Raw genomic sequence first — 27577 nt, 5'->3', positions numbered from 1 at the left:
TGGAAATGGTGAAAAAGTTTCCTTTGCTATCTCTGTCATCTCCTTTCCACCACCTTTTATTTTGACAGAATCAGTAAGGCTCTCTTTATATATAAACAGACATTTACAGTTGTATCTAATGGTTTAAGAAAAAAAAAATAGTCACCCTCCATCATTTTTATGCACTAAAGGAGCTTGGTTGGCTACTCTACCCAATATTCCTGATGTTTTTAGAGAAGTTTCTCAGCAGGAAGTGTAAGGTTTGCAAACTTAGAGGAAATGGCAATGACGCATACTAGCTTCTAGTGAAGATGTAAAGGCCACATGAATAAAAGAAACAGAGAAGGAACTGGGGAAAGAAATAGATCTGCTGTAAGAATATTAGAATATAATTCTGGCCTTCACTCAGATAATACTTGGCTGTTTCAATTTTCCTTGCATTTGTAAAGGACACACTAAGACTAAGCTACTTTTATAGAGAAAGTTGTATGTATGTAATGGTTTCCTTCAAGAATACAGACATAGTTTTACAAAAAACTGAGAAGCTGAAGTAGATTCTAACTTTAAACACATATAGAATTTTCCTCTTTTTGTAGTAAGCCAAGATTTCAAATCAGAAGTGCACAGTTATTATTTGTGTCCTTTGTTTATGTGCCTTAAAATATTGCCTTATTTACTGAGGTGAGGTGTTAGAAAAATTAGAAAAGCAAGGAAATGTGAAAATAAAGCATTATTAAATTACCTTTATTAGGTAATTATTTTACTTCATTTTAATTTACTTTATTTAATCCATAGTTCATTAATGATTTTGGCTTCACAACAAATGAAATGTTCCTCCTTTGAGACCAAGAATCAAAGAGGCATTGTCAGCTTGAATTTGGTCCTAGACTTGAATTCAACAAAAAGGAAAATTTAATTAAATCTAACAGTGGCAGGAAAGCTTTTGTAATTAAAAAGACTTGAACTGTCCCATGTTGGTAGATAAAGATTTTCCTGCAGTCTTTGAATCCCAAATGATGCAACACAAAGAATATGACTTTAAAAGAAAATTGCTTAAATTGAATTAAACAAAAATAAATTGATTTTTGCATTCCAATGCCTCAAGTGTAGAAAATTTAAATCAATATGAAACAAAAAGTGAAAACAAAATAAAACCTTTTTTCTCTGTCTTTGAAAATCAATGGTCATAGCAGATACATAGAATCATAGAATCCATAAGTTTGGAAAAGGCCTCTAATATTCAGTTCATCCTTTTACCAAATTCTGCATTGTCAACTAAACTACAGTAGTAAGTGCCAGTCATTAAATATAAATTATTTTATGAAGTATTCAGTTTAAATAGCTGAAATTTTGGATAATAAGGGTGAAGAAACGGTTCTTTCCAAAGCTTACAAATCTGGAAAAGCATTATCAGGACTAATTGGTGACAGTGTTTTACCAGAGACTTGGAGCCTGCTGATAAAGGGTCATGTTTCTTTGTTTCTTCTTACACTGAGCATTTAGTGTCTAGTTTTCTCTTTTTTTTTTGGGCTTAGTTATATAAATATTATAAAGACTTATTTTTACATTAATTTCCATTCTGCTTTAAAAGCAGTTACATACAATTTGACTAATTCTTCACTATCATGGTGTTATTTGTTCAAATATTTACAAAATCTGGCTGTTTAATTTTCTGATGGTCCTTAGTCTTAGGCATCTTGAATGGAAATAATAATTTGGATATAATTTAAGTAATAACTTATCGTAGCATATATTTTTAACAAATATAATCTATCAAAACTTTGTTTTAAAGTTTAAAACTGGACTGATGAATCACTCTTCTAGAAAGACTAAACATAGTGGTTTCTAATTCCCCAAACTCCCTCTAATTCTTAACCTCTAAATTCCTAAATGTCTCTAACTTGTCTACCAACATCTTCACTTGCACCCCATTCTGCCTGGAACATTCAGCCTCTCTTGAGGCTGAAGTAAGATATGAGCTTTGAAGGCTTTTGAATTTTCAGCACTTGGACTACCAAGGATATTTTGAACATTAATTTACATTTTCCTCAGGATTTTGATTGGAAAGATAATATTAATTCTCAAAATTTTTACTTTCTTTTAATTTTTTTGTGAAATTCATGTAAAACAATGGTTGAATCTTTTGATAAATAACATTTGAATTTTTTTTTTTTTTTTTTTTTTTTTTTTTTTTTTTTTTTTTTTTTTGGGACTGGGCCATTTATTTGCCTAGGAGACACTTTAGGAATTCAGATTCTGCTAATAATAGTATGCATTTCACATTGCTATCATAATAAGATCAGGTAAAATTCGTACCAGCTTTATAAGAACAAAAGCATCAATAACTATTGCTCTCCTTGGGAGTTCTCCAATCACTGGTGTCTGTATTTACCTTTCATCCTAAGCCATTAAAAGCATTTTATAAGACATATATTGTTGAGTTCTAGTCACTACACCTTGCTGGTTTCTTTTCTCTTTCTGGAGGAGCTGTGAGGAGTTCTGACCCAGCATCACTTGGAGCTTCTGTGTCCTTCTACTTCTCTTCAGATCTTCAGATACTGCTTCCTGATAAATATGTATTGTTTGAGTGTTCTGATATGTGACAATTCTATCTGCAATTGGGAACCTTGATTTTAGGACTATATTATAAAAAAAAAATCCAGATTAAAAACAAGTTTCTGGTTTACAGATTTGTAAAATAAAAAATGGCTGGGAGTCAGAAGGCAATAAGCAAGCAACTGGCCCATGTTCATTAGGTTTTGGTATAGAAATCCCATGATGAGTCCTCTGAGTTTGATGGATTACACTTTTACTGGAGTAAAATATGTCTATGTTTGGTACATACATTTGATGGAATTATGAGACAATGTAATCTTTTTTTTTTTTCCTTGCAAAGCTTTATAGAATTCAGAGTTTATAGAATGAACATTTAGCTAGTGAATGAATAATTAGTATAGCATGGACATTTTAATTAGCCTAGAGGTGAATTTTCACATTATGTGCCTGCAAAAAGATAGCTGACTCTCTTCATTGCTCAAGGCCTTTTCTTCAACAGCAGAAATGTTCAGTTTAACATTTGTAGTTATCAAACAGTTTTCCTTTGCCTAACAATTACCTACATCTTATTTACAACATTTAAATTATTCTCTTTCATAACTATTTTTAGTAACTGGTTTACTATCTAATTAGACTGTAATTGCAGTACACATCCAGAAAAGTAAAATACACAGCAGCAAAAACCCTTCCTTGAAAAGGGCAAGTATTTTAAGTAATAGAAACAAATAGAAGTGATATTTATTTTCAATTTGCTCATTGAAATTGAGGGGATGAAGGTCACCAGATGATTTTTTTTTTCTCTGAGTGGTGATTCAGATCACACCTCCTAGGGATTTGGAGGTCTCAGCCCTAAATTACAATATTTTAAAGAATAAGAGGCAGGGGCAAGTCTCAAACTAAAAAAAAAATCACAACAAACTTTACTGGGACTTCCTGCTGTAACTGCTGTATTCCTTCAACCCCACATATAGGTAATGTCAAACTAAACTAAATTATGAGTCCTCACTCACTTAAACAGATGCAGGATCAAGCCCTTTGTGAAACAGATATTCTGTCCCATATGCTGGAAATGTAAAGGGAGAAACAGACCCCCTGGTCTCAATCAATTCATAACAGCACTGAATTTGTTTAATTTTTAACAATATGTGTATTAGGGCATGGATACAGTTTGAGACACTGGGCTTTTAGTGGTTAATGACTCAAAATATTCATCCATTTGTGGAGGAACCAATTTGCTTTGGTGAAGCCAGGCTTTGAGGCTGACAAGAAAGACAAACAGGATGGTGTTCTTTATCATGGTGATTGTCCTCTGCTGAGTTGTAAAATCTCTCCCCACACACAGGGGCAGGTGTGATGGGGCATTACTGACCCAACTGCACTGACATGGGAGGCAGCTGCTGTGTCTTAGGTGTCATAAACCATCAAAGACCCTTGAAGTGCCCCCAGACTAATTTCTAAGGCCTTCCACCTGAAGACTGAAATATCCCCCCCACACAGGGGAGGTACCAAGCTCGTCCCACCTGAACCTCTGTGTTTATTAAGCAATCAGGCTGTGTTTCATGGACTTCTTCCCCCAGTCCCAGTGGATGAATATCATCACTTCCACAAATGGAGTCTTTGTAGATTGACTGGTGGTGATTATACACCTTCTCCCTTTCTTTTTCTTCCTTTCTTTTCCCTCATACATTTTCATAAGTGATATTTTGCAGTCTCATATTGCTCATTACAACAGATAATAATAACTAAAATGGCTACATACCTGCTTTACATTGCAAACAAATTGTTCCAAAATAAACCCTACATATGTATATATTTACAAGCACTGATCATTCAGTGTCACTTCACTCTAATCTGCCCCAGGGCAGCTATTAACAAGAACCTGGGTTGCTCTTACCTTCTGGGGTGTAACATACAGCTATTTCCCATCCTCTAGGAGACCAACTTTTATTATCCTGCAGCTCGTGTCTCCCACAGTATGCCTTTTCAGTTTTCCAATGGCAGATAGAGCCAGTGTGGAAAGCACATTGCTACCGCACATTAGACAAAGAATTCCTTTTTCTTGGTTGTGCTTCATCTTTTTTGTACCACATTTCCACATGCTGTCAAAGAATGGTATTTTTCCCCTGTGTTACAGCTCCTTCAGCCATGAATGAGGCCAAGGGGAGCAACTACACTATCAGCAGATTCACATTAGATCTTACTTTTGTTCTTTAGTATACTTTTATCTTTCCCCTCTGATTTGTATACAACAAAATAAGTTTGGTCCCAAATGCCAAAAGGTACATGATGAAATGAAAAAGACATTTTTTCTGTGTTGATGTCACTAGTAGCATGACATCAAAAGATAAATTTACTGTGAGAATGACCATAAAGACAAAAAAAAATGTTATTTATTATAACTGTCAAATATATCTTCTGTCCTTTATATCTTTGTTCCTGTTCCTAAATAATAAGGAGACAAAGAAACAGAGTTGTTTGGAAAAAGTTGTTTTATGAACTTGCTTACAAAGTTTTTCCATTGTACTGCATTTATAATAACAGTAACTGTCACCTAACAGCAAATAAGATTGGCTCCACAGTCATACACAGATATATGAGCTTTTGGTAGGGTTTCTGCTCTTTAAGTATAATTTAATTTTGGTTATAGTCTAGACAGAATTAACCCTAACTTACTGTTCAGGCTTGTGACTGAGTTTTTCATTAGTAAGTATAAAAATTTAATACTATAGTGCATACTCATAAAACCAGTGTTTTTATCTTTTGCAGGATAAAGATTTTAGCTCCTTACATTAATATTATATGATCTTATGACAGTGATTATCTGAATTGTGCAATCCATCCAAAGTAGAATGAATTTTAATTTTAGTTTTAATTGTGTGCTATAAATTAATTCTCTATTCTATCTGGTTTATTTGAGATCAGTTAAGATTTTGGATGTTGTCTTTATGGATGCCTCAAAAAGCAAGCCCTTCAAATCTATGAATATTTTTCTCTTAACACAATCATCATTTTGCATGTTGTGATTGAAGCTGTCTTCAAGCAAGCAGAAAATAATGCACTGTTAACTTCAGAGAAGTGCAAAACTTCTACAAGAGGAGTTTGTGTAAAACTCTAGTTAGGCTAAGAAAAAAAAAACACTATCTCTGTCCATCTTCTTTCCAATCAGCTCCTCTTTCCCTGCTTTTCTACACATGTTTATTCTAACTATAGTACACAGAACAGATTGCAACACCAAGCATATTTTTAGGCAAAGGTTAAAAGATCATGCTGTCAACATTTGTGGATGCATAAAGAAAAATATGAAAATAAAAGATACTTTATTGCTATATCCTTTTCATAAGGAACCTTTCCAAAATAGAATAGCTGCTGTCTTACAGAAGCAGCAGCATTGCCCCTCAAAGTAACAATAACGTGTGTATGCTTGGGAAGAGAATTGTGCTCTTAGTCAGGATACCCTTTTGGCACTCTTTCCATCTGTAGTTCAAGACAGACATTTAGGCTGTGTTTCTGACTGAACTAGAGCTAGTTTCTTTCTTCATGTGGCAAGACTTATTAGTGCAGAGCAGTACAGTTTTCACCTTTTTGTCCCAGGAGGAGTGATTCCAGCATATAAAGAAAGTAATATTCCTTTCTCTAAACAGCTCATAAGCAGACATGTTTGGAACATAATGAGGTGGTGTTCATGTTTAAATAACAGCAGAGAAAGACAAGCAGTTATGGTAATGCTTATTTCTTTCTCATTCAGTTCATGTTACAGAGGAGACAGAGGTAATCCATTAGAACCTTTCAGACAGAGGACACATGGTGATTCCAAATTTCAGTTTGGACCGCATCTACAACAGCAGGAATTTCTAAGTCAGCAGGAAAAGAAAATATTTATACTCACTGACTAAGCTATTCACTTGACACCTTTAGTTTGTCTTTCTCTCTCATTCAGCTACACAAGAAACTTATAGGACTGCATAGCAAGAACCTCCAGACTAGATATCTAAAACAGATGTTTTTCTCAGGCTTTTATATCTATTAGCTTTTTCCTCCTCTTTTTGTTATGTTTTGTTGAGAACACATGACCAGAACTAAATGCAGCATGCCATATAAATATTCCACCATAAAAATAAAAAAGTATTCTCTGTACAAATATTTTCAGGATATTTTATCTTGCACTTTGTATAACCTAATTTTTTTTTTTTATCCAAAGTTAGAAATTACTTGAAATTTTCACTGAATTATTGATATTGATGACAGGGTACTCTTTCTGTATGTCTCCAGTTACTTTATAACCTTCTAGTGTGCATAAACTCAATATTTTATCCCCTTTCAATGTGCATTACCTTGCATTTGTGAAAATTGAAGCCCACCTGCCAAACATTTCAGCATTTTCCTGCTGTTAAGTAGTAAGTGCTAAAAGTGTAATGATCAGAGCTGTAAAACCAAGCAGGTTTTCTCCTCAGTTTCCATCTGCTTGGAATGGAGAAGGAATATTGTGGTTCTGGACATGGTATGTGTGAATAATGACTACATTCTAGCTTTCAATGAACATAATCAGAGATAAGTAAATAAATAATACTTTTTATAAACCATCACAAATATTAAGTCTTTGGCAGGAATATTCTTAAAGTTGTCGCATTGGGCGACAACTACATCTAGTGATCCCTAACTCCACTAAACTCTGTTCATCTTGGTGGATTTCAATTTTGTTTTCAAATTTCAGAGCCCCAGTTGGTGATGGAAACACTGAAGAAATATTTTTCCATTAAAACACACAAACAAATAGTTTTAACCTTCTTTCATATCTTTATATATCTATATTTATATCTAAAGATCATCTTGCACCTGGGGCCCATCATTAGTAAAATATTCTTGACCATGCTTTATTCTAGTCTGGGGCATTTCAGCTCTTTCACCTGAAAGAGAATGAACAGGTTAGAAATTTTTAGAATTCTTAGTGTCAGGTTACATGCATTTACTTGACAAGAGGTATATTTGCACAGCTATGCCACCTACAGAATTTCTTTCCTTCACACCCTTTCTGGAAGTCAGTGGCAAAAGGGAGATTGGACTAGCACCAGAGGTCTCTGCCTGACCTGTTATCTATGCAGTGGCCTTTTCATGCAGCCATGAAAATCAAGATTTGGAATTGGAATAATGACTTAGATGCAATTTCTGCATGTGTGGTCCTTAAAAACATGAAATCTTTACTCTGGAAACCTTAAAGACTGGGCAGCTTCATTCTGGGCAAGTACCTGGGAAGTCTTTTGTATCACGAATTCCCCTGGACTCAATCGGCATAAGGACTTCCTGGGTGAGATAATATTGGCTTTAACCATGTAATAATTTTCTACAAAATCACGTTGTTTCTACTACATTCATAAATCACACTACTTCCCAGAAGATTTATCTCCATTGAATTAACTCTTCTTTTATTGCATCTATATTAAACTTCATTTTTGATGGTATGCTTTTTTATTTTTTTGTCAAAAATATGGAAGAGATTTTGCATGGCATAAGCTTCTGGAGACATACTAAAGTACTTTGTGAGTTATGCTTTTAAAATACATCAAATAACATTCATGGTTGAGAATAAGTATTTAAATTTGAGATATATTGCCTTAGAAATGATGATGATTTTACCCCCCCCCCGCCCCCTCCCCTTTTCTTGGAGTATTTAGGAGGATTTTGAGTTTTCTTTGGGAATTAATGAATCTATCAATTTTCTCCTTCCTGAAGCAATAGTTGATCTTTATGACATAACCTGTCTAGCACCTTGGAACCACTAGAAAATTCAATTGATCTTTAGAGAGGAAAAAAAAATCACCTTCCTTTATTCTAATTCCTCTCAACAGTCACACTAATTTTCACCCAAGGGCAAACCATTTTTATTTAATTCTCCTTGTCTTTTCTAATAAATGGGCACGTTAACAATGTCCACTAATAGAGATGATAATTTTTCTATTTTAACCTTGAAAGTTTCTTGCCAATTCATAATTCAATCAGAGATACATTTAAATACTCCATACAGGCATTTCCTTGAAAGTCTGGTAGTTTCCTTTTGCTTCAAAGCAGTAAATACTTTGTAATGTATTATCAGGGATAAATGGTGAAACACAGATACTGTAGAAGTCAAGGTGAAACACACATCTCTAATATTAGAATTCGTAATAAACATAGTGAAAGATTTGACCTTTATTCCAAATAGTTTTAAAAGGCCTGTACTGCTAATAAGTTGTGCGTCTCCTTCCTGGCTCTCCATGACAATGGAACCACAATAGCAAGTAATATACCTCTAAAAGGGTACATCCAAACAGGTTCTGCTTCAGTCTCTACATTCACAGTTTTTCGGAAAGTTTGCTTTGCATAGAGTTGTCTAACAATGTTGACCGTGTGTTGTTACTGCATTTGGTATTCAAAGTTACCTGACCACAACCATTTCCATCTTGAGTATGGAAGTACCCTGGAGATGAGTCTTTTGTCATTTTTTTACCAGCCCCATATCTTATATAATGTTCATATGTGGACACAAGCCCTATTTCTGCTCATTCTGTTGAGCATTCCTTGTTGGTGAACTCCCAGTGCCTGCTACCCAAACTTTCACTCACTGAAAAAAGGCTCAATATTAGGAAACTGGTGTGTTCTTAGTTACTCGAGGCATCTGCTCTGGGAGAATACTCTGAATGGTCTGACTCCTGGGCTTCTTTTAGCCTGACATATGACTTCTGGGAAATTTCAGTGTTGTGACAGCTTTGCCTCTGGGAAGACACAGCTTCTGTACCCAGGTCATTCAAGGCTGGTGGGACAGCATCATGCTTAGGAAGTGTAACAGCCAGCAAAAGATGATAAACTTTTGGAAGTGTAGAGTCACAGAAACCTTCTGTTACCATGAGCTGTCAGACAAAATTTCAGAGCCAAACTGACAAACCAATTAGTGACTAATGACTCCTGGAACCTCATAACTTACAGGAAGCTAACCATCCCAAGGCGTGCAAAGTTGTGACTAATGTTTCAAAGAATATCCACTGAGCCCTTTATTTTGGATAATACAGGCAGCAGATACTGAAAAGCATGTCTAGACCTCCATTCTCTATTGCTTCTGCATTGTGGAGGCTCTTGTAGGATGCAGACTCCAGTCTGATGTCTGGTGGCAGGATAGTGACATCTGTGAAGGAGACTCCATGATTGTCTGTATCTATTTCCCTTTCTGAATCTGATTCCAGATATATATAAAACCTGTTCTCTCCACATTCTCTCTGTTGTGCATCCATTTTTTCCTGATCCCTGTTCTGTTTTTACAGGCTTCTGGTGTAAATAAAAGAGAATAACAATGAGATTTTGTCAGAATTTAGTGCAGAGGATGATTTCTGCAGTTATATGCCATTGTTTTAGAGGAAAAAAATATGCAGAAGTCTTAGCAGGTCCTGACTATGCAGATGCAGAAGACAGGACCTGCTCTTGAACCTGCCAGTGCTTCTGTTCCAAAGAAATATGAAGACAAGATAAAGCATCTCTATCCCATTCTGATTTGTGGTGAAAAACAAACACTCAGAATTAAACTTGCCAACACATTCTTTGTGACAGCAGTGGTCACAATAATGACACTGCTCATGAAATTTCATTGAACATTTTTATTTTTTGCTGTGGCAAAAAGTATTGCAATAGTGTCAGACTATGAGACTTAAACACACTTTTTCTGAGTTAAAAGACAATAGGCTCTTTGTAATTTATTCTTTCTATATATGATAACACTTTTTGAAAACCATATTGCAATTGTCTTGACCTATCTTTCTCTCTTCTTTAGGTAAGTTTCAAATGCTTTCTTTTCTTCTCTATTTGTTTTTTTCCAATTTTTTTATTTCTACATAATCACTAAGTATTTGTTAAACTAAAATTTTCAGACCTTTATAGTTGGGCATGTATTCTGCCCATATTTTTATGTGATAAGATTTTTTTTGGCAAGCCTTTTGGAACATTTTGGCTCAAGCATCACTTTGTTGACTTTTTCTTTAGATAGATACCTAGGTGGAATTAAGTATATAAAATTATATACTGTATAAGAAAATTCAGTTTATCAAAACAAGGATTGCAAGTGAACAGAGAACCATTTGAGATGAAGGCAACTTTTAAGAGAACTGAATTCAAAAACAGAAGGAATACTTGGGAAGGTATTCAGTCATTTCCTTTCCCATAGATCCTATAATGCAAAAATGTCTCATTTAATCAGATCAGAATGAATAGAAAGTCTATGTGTTTCTAATTAAAAAAAAAAAAAAAAAAACCAGGAAAAATTAAACATGTAAAGATGCCTTTCAGGCACTTTTATATTGACATTCTATTGAATGTTGAATTGTTAGGTAGAATAAATCCCTTAGAAAAGTCCTGTGAAGCCTTCCAAAGTTACAGTTCTGACTAGGGGTCCCTAATTTGAATATATTTTGTATGAATTACGCAAAATGACAGAAGTTAGGAAAGATATTTAACAATCCTTGCTTCACAATGAAATGAAAGGACAAATACTGGAAAGCCAGGAAGCTTGCTGCTTCATTTCACACAGAGGTGAAGACATGACATGATATCTGTTCTTTGTGTGAAATTGTATGTTATTAACTGAAACTCTGTTTTTAAGTTTCTCTCTATATTTTAGCCCTTGGAACATTGTCAGAATTCATCTCTGTTTTCAAATAGTATCCACCCAGTGAAAGGGTCAACTTACCCCTGTAGAAAGCTCATCTTCATTTTATATTCCTTCAGTTTAATCTACTGAGTAAATAGTTTACAGAAAATAATACTATATTTTAGTACTCACTTTTGCTGATTTTTGGCTTTCATTTAGCTCTGCTGTAATTTTAAAAACAAATAGTCTTTCCACTCTAATTCCTTTTTTTTTTTCCCTGGGAAATTTCCTATGATTTTTTTGTTGTTGTTTTTTTTTGGTTTTTGTTTTTTTGTTTTTTTCCCTGGGAAGGTACGTAAATGTCTAAAATTGTGAGACTTTCAGAGTAAGAACAACTTCAAGTGAAGACACTGCTTATTTCTCAAAGTACCACCCTTTTCTGGCTAGGCACATTTCCATGTGGACATCTGAAGAGATTGTTCTCTTTGTGACTGAAATTCTCTGTCTGGGGGCATAGTTTCTGGCCTCTTCCCCTCACTCAGTTCTTCCACATTTACAAGTGTACATATTACATCTGTTACACACACCCAGTTCTCCTGGATGTTTGATAGCTGCTGAAACAAGGAGGGATCTTTCTCATGGTGATTTTGCCTGGTTTGCCCTGTGGGACAGACTGGTATCTCTTCTTTGTAAGGATTTGCACATGCAGAGCTTCAGACTTAAATCCATTTTGAATACTCCCTTTAACTGCCTGAGTACTTCTGGGTTTCAGTAAAGTACTGTAGCAATTGTAGATGCATGTAGTTATCCAAACATAATACACTTTCATACAACTGAGCTAAGAAAGATCACCTCCAGAGGCTCTAAATGCTCTTTATTTCTTTTTGCAATCACAGATAAGAATCTACTCCATGAAGGTGACTCAAAAACATAAAATAATGAGAAAAAATTCTCTTGCAGTTGCTAGGCTTTCTAACAGTTGCTAGGAGATAGGTCGCAGTGATAGCAGTGATTTTGGAAAATAGGTCCCACATTAGGCAAACAAGGACTGATTTTCAAACTTCTAGCAGCTTTGTTGTCCGGGTACTGTATGAGCTAATATGCTTCCCTAATGAAGTATATATACACTTATATAATGAACTTATTAGAAAAAAAAATTTAAGTGTTCTTGACCTTGTAAATTAAAAAAAAAAAAACCCTCATTTTACTTTTTTTTTTTTTTTGACATCCTGGGCTTTAAGAAATATCAGAAACATCAGGAGGACCAGCAGCATTCGAAACAGTGTGTTTGACATTTCATTTCAAGCAAGCCAGAAAGGTTTTTTAAATAATGCTGTGTGCCTTTTCTCTTTGGCACATCCTTTCCCTTTGATTTCCTTTTCAGTCTCCTGAGTTTTTCATTATCTTTCCAGTACAAAACATTAGACCACCGTGCTACATAATGGAAATGAAACATTTAAGGGATACTGAGTGCTGTGGCCTCACTGCAGATCAGAATGTGACTGGGATACATGTAAGTTTAACTTCTTTGAAAATCATACTGCTTTTTGTATGATAGCTGAGAATAGCAGAACCATACTGGGTTCTAAATTAAATGTGTAGGATTAATGACTTGCTCAGGATTCTGTGAGACTTTTCTATTACCCTGACTGGATTTTGAGTTTATAAAAATTGTTTCTGTCTTCCTGGGAAAAATTAATAAATATGTCAGAAAGTATTCTGAAGTGTATTTTGAACTGCAGTGATGTAATTCCAATAATATATTGGATTTCTGTGACTCTCTGAACCTTTATGAAGTTAAATTTATTCCAGTGAAGATCTATATATGTGTTCTTAACACAACTAACCAAAGAACGCTGAGCATCAATCAATTAAATGTTTTTATTTTTTAATCTATTTTATGCTTTAATTACAGGTTTTGAAAATACCAACTTCTATTTTTTTTTGTAGAATAGTTTGAAAAAACAGTAGAATTGAATGCTAATTCATTAACTGTGGAGGATTTATGGAGGAGTTGCAAAGAGAGACATGAATGGTCCTGGCAATCATGAAAGGATGAACATTATATGATATCAGAAATTTGCTTGCAAGTGCTTTTACAGTGTTTAGTTAAATTGCAGATATTTTATACTAATGGAAAAAAGAAAAATAAATCCCAGAGTGAACATAATATAAACTTTTATATACTATAACAGTCTAAAGAAGACTGATTTTGACTTAACTTAACTTGCAATTAAGTTTTAATTTAATTCACAAATTTGTGTTTTAATTCCTGTCCTTGGCCAAAATTCCTTCTATTATAATCTGAAAGAGAAAACAATTCGAAATCTACCATCCTTTGTTCTGCCTTAGGAAAAAGTGGCTAAAGCTCTGACTTTCCATCTGAAGACTGGGCACTTTGCAGTTGAAGGAAGGTGAAGTGCCTACAGTTCTGAGCATCTTGAACCACTGAATGACAGGATATGAAAGAAATCAGTATTCTTGCAGAAACTCTTCTCTCCCTTGGGTCAGGGAGGCTGGAAATTTGTTATCAATCCTGAAACCACTCTTAAATGCTGGGCATTTTACAAGATCAAAGGAAACTTGAATTTATCATGCTACAATCAGGAAGTACAGGGAAAGGGAATAATAACCCTAAGCTTGACTTAAAAGTAGTATTACAAAGTTTCTGTAACACCCTGGAAAATTTCTGCTTCTCCCAAGCTGGGATCCAGGATTCACCTCAAGACTATTTCCTAGATGTTGCTTTTCATGAAAGGTAACTGAATTTGGATAGAAAAAACCTTTCTTACATTTTTTCTGTTCTCACTTGTATTTCTGACTGTAACTTCTCTCCTATGCATCCCAATGTCAAGTCTCTTTTACTCAGTTTCAGATGGATCTCCTTTCTCACAGATCTCTTCTGCCACCACCACAATCCATGTCACATAAGGAAACATTTCTAGAACAGTTTCACACTACTAAACCCAGACAAGCTCATGAAACAGCTTGATTCTTCAAAGATTCATTTGTAAAATGTCAATGCATTCTTTCACCTCTTTCACCAAAGCCAGTAATTGAGGGAAGCTTACACCACCCTAATTTTGCATATGCTTCTACACATAGTTTCTGGTGCACCTACCTGGAACTAATCCTTCACCAACATACTGGTGAGAGTGAAGTTGAAATTTTAGGCCAATTTAAGGAGACAAAGATTCTTAGCAAATTGTACATAATGCAATCCTGTTTACAAAAGCAGGTCAGAGTAGCCCTTCAATTGGTGAAAATCACTATCCCAAGGCTGAGTCCTGTACCAAAAATAAGAAAACCATGTTACAAATATCATAGGCTGAGCAAAACTTTGACCTATTGTGCTCTCACATGAAAGGCAACCTTCATTTTTATAGCTGTTTTTATCACACATATCCTGAGAGGAACAAATTTTTTTATTTCAATCCTCAAGTCCTCAAGCATCAGGGAAGTAAATGAGGTGTATTCGTTTACAGTGTAGGCAGGAAGATGTTTAAACATTCTATGCTGCATTATCAATCCCCTGACTAATGCAGTAGCCTTTTTTATTTGAACCATGATCTCTAGCTCCAGTATTCAGCATTGGACTGTGTATTTGTAAAAATGGGAATTCAGAGTTTCCTCTTCTACAGAGTTGATGGGTCATGTGATATACTCACTTAAACGTCCGTCCTCCTATATTTAAATATTATTGCTTTAGGAGGTTCATTCAAGAAACATTACATGGATTATTCACACACACACACAAACATTTACACTTTAATGAGCAGGAACAAGCAAATACAATAAAATTGAGGTTATGTAAAAACCTTTATGAGATGGTTGATGGTTGCTTTGCCCGCCTAGCCAAAGGTATTACATTTAAGAACAAATTTTTCCCTATTGCTATTACAAGCAAATTATAATGTTTGCCAAATTTGTAGAACCCATATAAGGAAAATTATTCAGTGTAACACACTGCTAATATGTAATGAACCGCATTTACATTTTTTCATTAGCTACAGTTCCTGTATTTCTTCAGCGATATCTTAATTATTCTTGGAGGACAATGTTCTACTTCTGCAAAAACAACAATGTGAGTTCAGAGTTAGTGTTTTTAAAGAAACTTGTATTTCTACATGGGTATTTGGAATTGTATTGAGTCAGTTTCACTAGATCTGTAATTATAAAGGGACATGTAGTTGAAAGATTTTGAACACTTGACTACATGGTTTCTAACCTAGCTGTTAGAAATCCTATTAATACAGGACCTGCAATGAAGTATATGTAAAACTAAGTAGCTGTTTAAAACTGAAGCTCAGGTTGGGCTTAAGAAGGATGAGGCAATCATCTCTGGTCCCATCTAATCTGCCCTTTCTGCTGTGGAAAGCACTTACCCACAAACATTCAACCTGTTCTTGTTTTACCTTTTTTTTTTTTTTTTTTTCAGGGAGGATGAAGGGCAGGGCACTGACTAAATGTTAGTCCTTAATTCCTCCTCGTGACTCCAAGTTGTGTTTTATTCAGCCTATAAATAATTTATTTTCCTGATCCTGCAATAAGGTAATGCTTCCCTCTTCCCACTACCATTCACCTCTGGTTTTCTTTGGAGATGATTTTTCTGTGCTTACAACATTTTCCTGAGGATAAAACACTGTTTGCAGTTCCAGTCTACTTGCACTGGTGTTGTTAGCTGTATCTGAGCTGACTGTAGTTTGCTGGTATCTGGGAAAGTAGTCTAGGGAAGTATGACTTGTACCTTGCAAGCTTTGTTTTAAAATTATTTCTGAGGCATTTGTTAGTCTCTGCTTTCAGACAAAATGTTCCGTGTGGGCAAGTCTCAGATGGGGTTGTTGCTCTCATGTAGTTCCAACAGGATGGCCCAGGGATTTGTCACTTAAATATAACATTAGGTTGCTACACATTTAGGTTACATATATACATTGCAGGGTGAAGGGAAAAAAAGCTCTGTTTCTAAGGCTTTCTGATGATGTGGTTGGGCACTGGAAGAGGCTCTCCAGGGAAATTGTAACAGCACCAAGCCTGACAGATTTCACTAAGTGTTTGGATAATGGCACATGGTGAGATTCTTGGGTTTGTCTGATCCTTGTGGGACCTTTCCAAATCAGGGCATTCTATGATTCTGTGATGTGGTTAGGTGTAGAAGAGTCTGCCTGAGAACTCCATTTTCTTCAGATGCAAGGAGGTGAGAGTTGGAAACTTAAGGCAAAGGAGGTATTATGTGCAGGTCTAAGTACTTGTTAACAAGAAGATGAAGCTCCCCAGACACTTGTACTTTTCCTCTGTCTACAACAGTCTTTTGCCACTGTCTCCTCTCCCAACTTTGGTCCTGTTGCTTGCTTGATCTCTGTCTTGCTTTACTTTAAACTCAGGAATTTAAGTGGAAAAAAACTCCTGTTTTAATGCCTGAAGGATCATCTTGATCTATCTGAATTAGAAGAATCTTTAACAAAGGACAAATTTTCCCGCTCTTGCCATAAAAATATTAAGCTCATAGGACAGGTTTTCTTCAGTCAGAGAAAGAAAAGACTTCTACTACAAAATTTCTGCTTTGCAGTGAAGTTGAGAAAAAATAAACTTCTCAAGTAAAAAGAAGCAAACATAACCACACCTCCCATCAAAACTCAAAAATACCTGAGGGAATCACCAAGGTATTTCCCTTCACAAAACATAGCTGCAGATTTCTAAGCTAGTGCTGGGTTGTCTGTTCAGATGATAAGATTAAGAATCTGTGTGCTTTTCTTGAATATATCCATAAACAGACTTTAAACCCTCCAGGATATTTCAGAAGTGTTAAGGATAGAATTCTGTGAATGACTACATAGGGCTGAGAATGAGCAGAGGGATTCTAGAGTCCACGTACGTAGTTGGTATAGGAAATACAGCTTAGGATAGCTGCATTTTTAAAAATATTTTTCCTAGTAATAGATGGTTTCTATAACTCCCCCCCACCCACCACAAGCATATAGAATATATGTAAAAGAAATTACACAAGCTAATCCAAAGGAGCTATTTCAGCATACAACAAAGAATTGACAAATTTTGTTGACAGGCAAAGCCTCAAAATAACTGCAGAGCAGAAAGGTTAACAATCTGAGTTGCTTGAAGATCTAGATCTGATCAAAGTTCATGTAAAGACTCTTCAAGGCTAGTCTGAGATGTGGGTTTCATAGACATAAGTGTAGGTTAAGGTGAACAACTTAAGAGTAAATCAGTCTAAAAGGGTTATTTCAGTGCATTCACATATAAGGAATCTAAACAGCCTGTACAGATGTGGTCAGAAAAATTCCAAGAGCAGTGTTCACGTACACTTTGGTGGACAGTAGGTTATGTAGAAGAGAGCACTTTTCCCTCACTGTCTCGTGTCCCAGGGAGCTTTCCAGGAGGACCACATTATCTTCACCTCAAACACTGGCAGGCAAACACCCAAAATGTTTCATTTTTCTGCAGAAACACTCTTGTGGCTAGGTGCTATATGATGGCTTCTTACAGAAAGAAATTCTGTTTTCACAGAAGCCTTGCTACAACAGACTAATCTGGCTTTCTTCCTTCAGTGTTATGATATAAAATATATGCCATTTATGAAACTCTTGAATTCAATCACTATCATAATAAAAAGAGAAGTATTTCAAGCAACCTTTTATTTTCATCATTGAATTGTACCGTGTTTTGATCAAGACCTAATTTACAGGGAAATTTAACAAATAATAGCAACACTTGTGTCATAATGTAATGATGAAGTCTGAAATTGTCTTATCCTAAATCTGTGAAGGGTATTGAATCTTATTTTCCCTGAGTAATTTCAAATACACGTTAACACAGATAACAAGAAACAAGCTAGTCATGGCAGGAATACAATTCAAAACTTTGCTCACACTTAATTTCACTGTATTTTAGTTTACTTGAAGGAAATATGTCCTAGATTTTGTAGAAGCATTTTCTTTTGAACAGTAAAATCTGCTTTCCAATAAGTTTGTAATTTGTTTCTGATTGTATTTGTAACACAGTAATGATAAAGTGATTGTAGCACACCTATTGTGTCTAGCTGATATACGTTGGTCCCAGTGTAAGAAGAATAGCAGAGATATAAACTTAAACAGAAATTTCTTGTCAAAGTTGACAGGTTTAAGGAGATAACCTGGTGCAATTAAGGAGACAGTAGATAAGATATTATATTATATTATATCACAGCATGAGCCAAGATTTTCAAGTTGGTTCTCAAGGGTGAAAAGATGGAAGATTACATGCAACTGAGGGACCTGCTTGCCTGAATGTAATTGCCATTGGAACAAGATAAGCTATCATAAAAACATAACAAACATCTGCTTTGTTGGTATTATATAATTTGTATGAATGTTAAATGTTACAATGAAATTTCCAGCCTTGGATTTTTTGCTATTTAAAGTGACTCTTTGTGTTTTGACATACTGAATTTCTAAGCTTGATTCAGCTCCAAAGTGCATGCAGCAGAGGAGCTGAGCTCTGGCAGCTGGACATGATGGAAGCCATTGCCCTGGTGCAACTGGGAATTGCTTCACATGGCACGATGAACACATCCTACTTTTGTTGTGCATTGATTGCACAGATAAAGATTAAGAATTAGCAATTCTATTTCAGGTTATTCATTCATAAAAACCAACTACCTTGAACTACTCTCACACCATTTTCTTTTGTCTGCCTTCCACAAGCCATTTCTCTATGGTAGGAAGCAAACATACTTCTTTCTAATGGAAGAGCTTAATGAAAAAACAGAGTTGCACACTAAATGCAGCTAAGCGAGAACAGAATAGAAGTAAATGCTCATATGACAACAGGTGTGCACACAAGTTGCAACATTTAGATAGGACTGAATGTTTGGGACGTGGTATGCCACTTGACTAAAATTTTGAATTTTACTCTATCTACATTTCAAACTCACTGACAAAAATCACTACAGCTCTGGACTGTTTAAATGAGCTAGGATTCAGCAGTTGCCAGTATGACAGAGATTTGGCAAAACTTCTTTTCACAGCCATGTTTCTTCTCAGTAAATAAGTAACTCAACAGCTTATTTGCACTTGAGTTTTAGCTATTATGAGTAGGAATTTCTTTACTTAGGCTGAAAATATCTGTGGACAAACATTGCTAGTTACTGAAAGCTCTAGCTCACAGTACAATGATATAAATTAGGATAACAAGGCAGCCCATAAAAAAAAAGAAATGAAAAAAGCATTAAGGTTAGACGAAATAACCCTAGTGACTGCTTATAGTTTCTTTTGTTCTTCATCCTGTGTTTTCTCTCAGGCAGACACAGCTTTTGAACTGGCACATCTAATGGTTTGCATTGTCTCTTTGTCGGGGTTTGGCCCTGACCGCAGACCAACACCAGCACAGCTGCTCTTCCACCCCCAGCAACAGAGAATAAAAGAATAGGAAGAATAAGAGAAAAACACTCAAAGATAAAAAATAGAAGCAGTTGAATACGGGAAGGTATTCCTGATTATCTCCTGAATTATGTCGTGATAAGGAGAGGGAAAACACCCCAACCCACTCACCCCCACCTTGGCCAGACAATGAGCCTCTAAAGAGTGGTCACCTCAAAAGCCACTACAACCATCCTCTATTTCTTTTTTGAACACTGAGCATGACTTTACAATAGTATAGAACATTCCCCAGGCCATTTTGAATACTCTGTCTGGGCTGTGTCTCCTTTCAGCTCATAGATGGTTTCATAGATGTGTTCCCTCAGTCAAACTCTTCAAGTGATGCTGTTTTATCCATAAATGGAAAATTAATTCAAACCCAGCTAGACCCAGTAAGCTCTAGTATGATTCCAAAGGATCTGCATATGACTTTAAAAACCATTGATATTGGTGACATCTCAGAAACAGGTAGAAGGATGTGATGGATGCAGCTCATATGACCAAATGAAGATATCTTTGTACCAACTACATATAACTGCCTCTATAGTCGATAATGTCAAAAAGGCACCTACAGAGAATAATTTGGCTGGCTGACTTTGGGAACTTCATTCACCAGCTTAAGTAGAAGCAGTTCATATCATTTGTGTCTGGGAAGTCAGACATGAGGCCTATAAGGCTACATGAGGTCTGAAGTATTAGACTGTCCTTGGAGCCCACCAGGATCTGCAGCATCTATTTACATAGCTGGGAGCCTGCCATAACTATGCTCTGCAAACAAAGAAAGTTCCCAAGCAACTTTCTCTTTAATCACTCAGCTCTTCAGAAAAATGTATCTGGAGTTTACTTCCATGCTAACAACCAGCTCCAAAAGTTGCAAATGTGGGGAAGGAAACAAAATGAAGGAATGACACCTATGAATCTGAATGAGTAGTAGGAGAGAAATTCATCCTTGTTTACTAGGGGTAAGCAAGGTAGTAGGATGCCTTAGTGGGTGCCCAAATCCTTGTGATTCTGTGAGTGCTATCTGGGACTTTGTGTCCTCAGGCTGATTTATCAGCTTCTGTCAGCAGCAGATGTCCTTTTAGGAGTCTGCAGAGACTGGAATGCAGCTGTGAGTCCCTTGGCCTTGGGAAAACTTGAAGGGCAGCAGAGGACATGACTTAAACCTTGTGAGTGATGGATAACAGCTGGTTTGGGAACCACTTATGAACCTCTACCAAACCAGATGGAAATCTCTCCAGGGCATCTTTGAGTCTGTGATTAGCCATTCTCTGGCTGGCTAAAAACATGTTTCTTCTTTCTCTCTTTTTCTTTTTTTTTTTTTTTTTTTTCCTTTAACATCCTGAGAAACAGGTATGTGATGTAAGGTGCAGTACACGGGCTGGAAAGAAAGTGAAGAAAGAAAAGCAAGCAAGAAGTAATGAAACAATAAACTGAATTCAATGGTGATTGATTTCCAGGACTCAGTGGAGGCTGCCTACTTGCCAGGCAGAGATCCTGTGATCCCATGATGCTTGGTTGGATTGTCCTAGACTCTTCTGCTGAAGAATACATTTGTGGGGGATTTTTAATGGCAAATCCTAGACATTTCTTGTGGAAAACTAGGAACTCTTCAATTTTCATTTTTATTTTACTTTATAAATTGTTGGATTCAATGTCTTGTGTGGCAGGAATACAGCTGGTGCAGCAACAGGATAATAGAATATTTTTTTCTGTCTTTTAACACTTAATATCAATTTTTTTTAAAATAAAAGCAATGACATAAAAAATAAATTCAATAAGGATATCATAAATATATCCAAAGACAGAAAATAGATAGATACTTTCCATGGTTTCTCAAAGAAAAAAATCTAGCAGAAAAGAGTAGCGTTACAAAGCGATATCTGACACAGTGTATGCAAAGCATGAACTGAATATAGCAAGTGTTTAAAAATGTTAATTGTTCTACCACAGAAGAAGGTAATTCATTTGAGAAAGAAATTCTCCTTTTCCCCCTTGGAAAAATTCCTTGATAGTGTTTAAAATAGTAATGGACTAGAGGGAGCAAAAGTATATTTTAAGTAACAATTTCCATGCAAATATAGCTAAAGCCTATTCAGTTATGCATTTCTGTGCATCTATCATCAATGTATTTGACTAATGTTGGTCCCAATATTTCATTTTCATTGATTAGTGGCATTTAAAACAAATGTGTTCTAAACACTGGTGGAATTATTTTCCACTTGAACCATAAAATGTTGGAATATAAATTGAACATTTTTCAAACCACAGCTGAGATACTGCAGCAGTTACCTATTCTTGCTCTATGAGTAAAAATCTCTTTTCCTCAAGATGATTGAAGACTTGCCTACCTGACCTTTATTGTTTGCATGCACTTCTTGGCAACAGAGATGTTTCCGAGATCTGCCAAGGGCCTTTCATTTTCCATAATAGTCCCAAAAAACATGGAAAGGGGATTATGATCCTGGAGGAACAGGAGTGAATGACAGAAGTGATGGTAAGGCAGTTTCAGCTGAAGCATGCTTTGACTTTACTGACAAACTGTGCCAATTTCAGAAGTTTATCTAAAATTCAGTGCTATTTTTATTGATTTCATTTTTTGTTTAGAGAATCAAGTAATGTTGTAAAATTTCCTGGGCTTAGTCCTGCTTGAAATGGATAACACAGAGCTGGATTTGAAACATTTAAATAATCAGTGTCCTCTTTACTAACTGTATTGTATATGTGAAATTAGAGCTGAGTTTCCAGACTGACAGCCAGGCTGTTGCCAGTTCTGTAGGTATGATCTGGCAATAGAGAAATGCCATTCTCAGAACTGTCAATTCAACATTTGAATAGAAGCAGGACTCAGACATATTTAAAGGACTGAACTCTGCATGCATTTTAAGTACACTCTACTATTACAGAGTCTAAAGGGCAAGATCAATCATTTCAGCTGCTCTTACCTGATGAGCTGGAGTCGGTGTCAGGGTTTCACAAGAACTGTTCTCCTTCTCAGTGTTGCTTAGTGCCTGAGTGAGAAGAAGTCCCAAGGCCAGATATCCTGTTTTAGCAAAGTTCACTATCAAACTATGTTTCATATAAATAATCCCAGTAAATAGCTGTAGAAATTATATTTTTACAGATTTTTTTAAAGCTGCCTAATTAAGATATAAAATTTCTAGCAAACTGTCACTTGTCATCAAAGACAATCTGACCTGTGCCACTTATATTTTGTGTTAACTGGCAAAGCTATGGTGTCATCCCAATTTAAAACCAAGTTTTATGTATATTCTTCCAACGTAGTTCATATACATTTTGTGCCAAATGGAAATATCAATATGAAATTAAAACATCTCTATAATTCCCAGGTCTAGTTGTGTGATTTGGTCAATTAATGGGAGAGAAACTTGCACTAAGGTGTTCTCAAAGTTAATAGCAGATGATTATTTGATTCTGTCATCATTTTGAAAGCACTTGGTATATCACTCATCAAGCCCAACAAGCAAATAAAAGCTGTGGTGCTTTTATTTTCTGCTTGACGTTTTAAACGTGTATCTCATTAATTAAATGTCCATAGAAGTCACTTCTTTTATTGCTCTGAAATAACACAGTTGCAACCAATATATTAAAATATTAGAGATACAAATTTAAACCAAAACAATGACATCTCTAGTGTGGGATGTCACTTCAAGTGAGCGGACTGACAGTTGAAACGAGAAATTTTTTTCTTTTGTCAGCTCTTGTTAGACCCTTAACATAAAATTAATGTACTGTGAAGTAATTTCTTTATCTTTCATTGCTTGAATAAAATACAACTAGAATGGCTATGATGAAAACTGAAATTAACAGAAAAAGGAATAAAAAGACTTGAAAGAATGCCTGTACCTTGAGGTCATAGAAAAAGTACCCCAATAACTACGTTTTTTGTTGAAAGCATGAGTCTTCCAAGCAAAATGACTCTGTGCATTCCTGTTCTATGTTTGTATGATTTCACTGCTGAAAGGAAAGTCAATAATAATGTCATTTCTTGCAGGTGGAATTGAAAACCATAAACTAAAATAAGCTTAAAATATTTGTTAATGTGGTCACAGTTACTGTCAGCCACAATATTTGTCTTATTTAAGTTGAATCTATGAAGAAAAATATATATTTAATGATGCTGCTGAAAATGTAGCAACATTGCCCTATAAAAGTGCTAGTTGGTGGTGTTATTATCCCTAATGAGAATGCAGAGTAGTGAGGATGCCTATTGGAGAAATGCTTCATACTTAATGTTGTGAAGTTAATATGATATTACAACACTTTACCTATAGAGCTGTGTTTATTTTTAAAGTCTGTGATAATGTCCTACAATTTCTAAGTGCGTATTTAAATAACTTGCTGCATAAAGTCAAAAATGTCAACCTTCTTAATGGTTGAGAATACTAAAAGTAATGTATTTCCCTTTTGACATGCTAGTATATGTCAGACAACCCAATTTGTTATTTCCTCTTTTAGTATTTATCTCCTTCTGGTCCACAGCTGATAATTTTTCCTCATTTTTAAAGCCTTAACAATCAGAAGGTTACCATGCAATAGTGTCTTCTTTCTTACTCTATTCTGTTTTTCCTTCTGAGAACACTTTTATTTTATCCCCTCCTGATTATAAATTGTCTTCCATTTTATGTGGGATTAGAACTGCCTCCATATTCTCATATGTTATATATATATATATATATATATATATATATAGTAAAATGGTGGGGGTTTTTCGTTATGCTATGAAAAATTCCTTTTTTTTTTTTCCTTCACATTTTCTAGGTAGTACATAACATTCTGGATATTGAACCACATAGTCAACAAGTGTCACCATTAAAGCATGTTATTGCATTGTTGGAATGCAAACTTGTCCAATATTTTTCCAGGATTATGGTAGAAGTTGCATTACAAAAAATATTACAGTCAGATTATAGGATAGTAAAGTGGCCCTTCACACAGCAGGATTGATTTATGAGCAGACTAGCTTAATTGTATTATCACTTATTTGATACTGGCAGAAATAGCAAAATATGCTTGGAATTATATGCCCATAGTTTTAATTTAAAAAGGATAAACATTCTTATAAAAATATTGTCATTTCCATTGTGGTAAAAAAGTTATACAACAAAGATTTATTTTAATTTGTGTCAAAATTTATAGTTACTGGGAAGCTGCCAGAGAAGTGATTTTGCACAAACACAAGAAGACTTTAAAAATACATAAAATAATTTAAGGTTATGTTTTACCTTTGCTCAGTTATGATAGTAATTTTCTTCACACAGAGGAGATATATTTTTTCACTATGAGATCATTATAAGAATAAGATTAAATTACAGTAATTAGACCGAATAAGAAAAAATGGAGAAAATTACACTGTATCAGAGTAACTAATATTTTGTAACCCTGAGGAAAATAGTGGTGTTTCTCTAATTATTTTTTTTACTGACTTTATAGTTGGTAAAGCAATTGAAGATAATTAATCCTTTTCCACACTGGAAGATCTATTTCATAACCTGTAAGAGCTTCTGTACACTTTAAATTCTTAATATCACATACTTACACTTCCCTTAAAAATAAAAGTGTGGTTATTACTAGTCAACTTAGAAGAGATACTTTGGTCATTTTAGTAAAAGGTACAGAAAGACTCTGAATACTTCTAAACTACTATTCCATATTTCAAGATATCAGTCTCATATTTTCAAGTTTGCACGGAACAGCACATTTTCCTTCCTGTTAAGTGCTAACATTTTACTTTGTCCCTCAGCTCTAAATTGCACTCAGAAGTTCTGATTGTGCTTGGTACCATAAGAAGGAGTGAGGAACTGAGACCAGACTTTAGTGGAGAACAACATGTGATAAATTCACTAGGTTGCTTTGAAGGTTGTCTTGCCTGCAATAGTGTTTAAATACTAAGTAAAGAATTGTGTTGTAAAATGCTAAATACATGTTCTATCTATATAGACTATATGACCTCCAGGGGTGCATTTAATCTGATTTATCCCATGATACTATAAAATATGTTTTAAACTATCAACAAAAATATGATTCTATATTTATTTTATCTTCATTCATTAATTTCACATGGTTTATATTGATAACCTTAGATAAGGAATCTTAAAGCAGTTAAATGCTGCATTTTACAGCTCAAACACTGATATTAATAATCCCCTTAACAGCTGTTGAACAAGAATGACCAAGGCACCCAGCTAGGCAGGGAGGCTGCTCACAGCCTCACTTACCTGACAGGATGGAATGTATCCTCAGGGAGTTTACAGGCAATTCCGAGCTGGGCAGGAGTGTTGATCTGCTGGAGGGTGTGAAGGACCGGCAGAGGGATCTGGACAGGCTGAATTGATGGGCTGAGGCCGACTGTATGAGGTTCAATAAGACCAAGTGTTGGGTCCTGCACCTGGGTCACACCAACCCCATGCAGCAGGCTTGGGGAAGAGTAGCTAGAAAGCTGCCTGGTGAAATAGGACATGGAGGTGCTGGCTAAAAACCAGATGAACATGAGCCAGCAGAGTGCCCAGGTGGCCAAGAAGGCCAATCACACCCTGGCCTGTATCAGAAACAGAGGAACAGGCTGCCTAGAAAGTTGTGAAGTCACCATCCCTGGAAGCATTCGAAAGGAGTGTGGATGTGGCTCTTGGGGACAGGGTTCAGAGGCTAACACAGGAGTGCTGGGTTGACAGTTGGGCTCAATGATTGTAGAGGTCTTTTTCAATGCAAATAATTCTATGTTTCTCTACTTAAGTAGGCTGGAGGACATTACACACATTTGGTTTTATTCAAATGAGGAGTGGGATTGTGCTTTTCCTGATGAGATCCCATTCTGGATATCTGCATACTGTTCTTCACAAATACCTCTTGTCAGTTTGCAATGTTGGCCTTAAGGTCATAGTATTCACTATGTTTCATAAACTATTTGCTGGTATGCATGACTAAAGGCTTTTCTATTTCTAGAACAGAAGGTCTTGCACTTCAATAGCATTAAATAGTCTAAACAATTTTCCAGAATTAGTCTGATCTTGCAAGCCAACAGCTTAAAAGATATGAATAGTATTTCATATTTAAAATAAGCATGAGAAAATATTTTTCTGGTACTATTTAAAATTACTGACATTCTCAAAAAAATCTTTACAGTAACATATCTGTCACTGTGCTATCAGAAATTACATAATAGCGCAACTGGATTTAAATCTGAAGTTGAATCTAGATGACATTAAAGTTTATTTTCTCCTGAAGATTACAGATTTTATAGCAGATAGGACAGTGATGTCTGGTCTGCAGAGAAAATGACAAATGCACATATTTCAATTTCTTCAGCAAAATTTTATATTTGAAATGAATATAGGACAGATATCATGTCTGATCAACATCAAGTGCTTGTATCTGCTACAATAAATCCATAAAAAGTTTTCAATATGTATTGCTGCGGAGCAGAAATCTGGTCAGAATTTCTCATGGAAAAGAAAGTCTTCATGTACAGAGTTTCTTTGCCAAATAAAGGTTCCAATTTTTTATTTTTCTCTTTATGGTTGTACAGTTTATGTAAAAAAGATTGCTGCTGCTTCTGAAGAAATAATTTGCTTTCTGCTAGCCAGAGTACCTAAGGTCCTTTTAAACACAAGCATGGTTAAAGAAGAAAATGTCTTTATTTTAGCAAACTAAAGGCCTCATTTCTTCTTGGCTGTGAAATTGGAAAAAAGGTTGCAAGGCAAAAAAAATCACCCATCCAAACCAGCAAAGTACAGTTCTAAATTAATAGATCACTATTAACAGCAAAAATCTTTTTTAACTGCTCCAGAATATGAACTTGGCTTAGCATGTGGTACTGTCAGATAATTATAATGTGTCTTCCCTGCCAGTAATGGACACCACAGGAAATAAAACTGCAGTACAGACTTAATCAAATCTGAATGACAAGGTCATTCTAAAGTTAAATCCTTTTTTTTTTCCTTGTTGACAATGTGCTCCACAAAAAGAACAAAGTTCAAATGTAAGATAATGTACACAATCATTTGCT

At 35.4% G+C, this 27577-nt stretch overlaps 1 long non-coding RNA gene across 2 annotated transcripts; it reads left to right on the top strand.

Moving 5' to 3' along the window:
• Window positions 1-4128: 4128 nt before the first annotated feature.
• On the top strand, window positions 4129-13914 carry LOC137474971 (uncharacterized). Of its 2 annotated transcripts, none has more exons than XR_010999595.1 (3): window positions 4129-4169; window positions 12553-12653; window positions 13493-13914. It is a non-coding gene; the product is annotated as an uncharacterized lncRNA (long non-coding RNA). The 2 variants fall into 2 exon arrangements; XR_010999596.1 differs by lacking the exon at window positions 4129-4169 and adding an exon at window positions 12373-12458.
• Window positions 13915-27577: the final 13663 nt, after the last annotated feature.

Source organism: Anomalospiza imberbis, chromosome 5 (genome assembly GCF_031753505.1).
Source record: "Anomalospiza imberbis isolate Cuckoo-Finch-1a 21T00152 chromosome 5, ASM3175350v1, whole genome shotgun sequence".
Taxonomy (NCBI): Eukaryota; Metazoa; Chordata; class Aves; order Passeriformes; family Viduidae; genus Anomalospiza; species Anomalospiza imberbis.
Note: the sequence above shows the minus strand (reverse complement) of the source record. Positions and strands in the feature narration are given on the sequence as shown.